Source organism: Ascaphus truei, chromosome 16 (assembly GCF_040206685.1).
Source record: "Ascaphus truei isolate aAscTru1 chromosome 16, aAscTru1.hap1, whole genome shotgun sequence".
Classification (NCBI taxonomy): Eukaryota; Metazoa; Chordata; class Amphibia; order Anura; family Ascaphidae; genus Ascaphus; species Ascaphus truei.
This window is the reverse complement of record NC_134498.1, coordinates 12448019-12448888: the sequence shown is the minus strand read 5'-3', so window position 1 is coordinate 12448888 and position 870 is coordinate 12448019. Positions and strand designations below refer to the sequence as shown.

General features: G+C 39.5%; 1 protein-coding gene across 5 annotated transcripts in view; it reads right to left on the bottom strand.

Moving 5' to 3' along the window:
• LOC142467292 (uncharacterized) overlaps nucleotides 1-548 on the bottom strand; it is a 61511-nt gene extending 60963 nt beyond the window's left edge. For 4 of the 5 annotated variants that reach the window (XM_075572786.1, XM_075572784.1, XM_075572788.1 and 1 more), the window contains exon 1: nucleotides 395-548. The gene's annotated coding sequence lies outside the window, so the exon portion shown is untranslated. The remainder of the gene's footprint in view (nucleotides 1-394) is intronic. The other variant, XM_075572785.1, reaches the window with a different exon arrangement.
• Nucleotides 549-870: the final 322 nt, after the last annotated feature.

The window sequence follows — 870 nt, the reverse complement described above, 5'->3', positions numbered from 1 at the left end:
ATAGCTACAGATGTGCATGAGATGTCTCATATAGCTACAGATGTGTATGAGATGTCACATATAGCTACAGATGTGTATGAGATGTCACATATAGCTACAGATGTGTATGAGATGTCTCATATAGCTACAGATGTGTATGAGATGTCTCATATAGCTACAGATGTGTATGAGATGTCTCATATAGCTACAGATGTGTATGAGATGTCTCATATAGCTACAGATGTGTATGAGATGTCTCATATAGCTACAGATGTGTATGAGATGTCTCATATAGCTACAGATGTGTATGAGATGTCTCATATAGCTACAGATGTGTATGAGATGTCTCATATAACCAGAGGTCGCGGAGTTATTTAATTCTCATATAATCAGAGATCTGAGGTGTCTAACATACCTGAGATATCTCATACACCCAGGTACCTGTTGTTGTGCTGCTGCTGGTGCTGGTGCTGGTGGTGCTCGTGGTGCTGCGCAGGGCCCTTCTGCATCAGTCCCCTAACCCTGCTCCTTTCTGATCAGCGGCCGGTGTGTGTGATGCTGATCTCTCAGATTCCCTGCGCATGCTCAGAGCCAGAGCACATTCCCCAGCCCATGGTGACTCTTGTGCAGAACAGCATTGTGGGTAACAGGCTGCAGATTCATACAGAATAAACCAATTTTCTTCTCCTCTGGGCAAAGAAATGAATGATATAATGACGTAAAAATAATTTTATTCAACCAATTTTTTAAATAAAATATGAAAATCAATTAAATGGGAACATTATAGACCATTTTTATTATGAGAATAATTACTATAATAACTGATCCCTCCTTGGAAGAACAATTGCTTTAATATGAACACACTATGGCAGTGTTTTTTTTTTATTACTG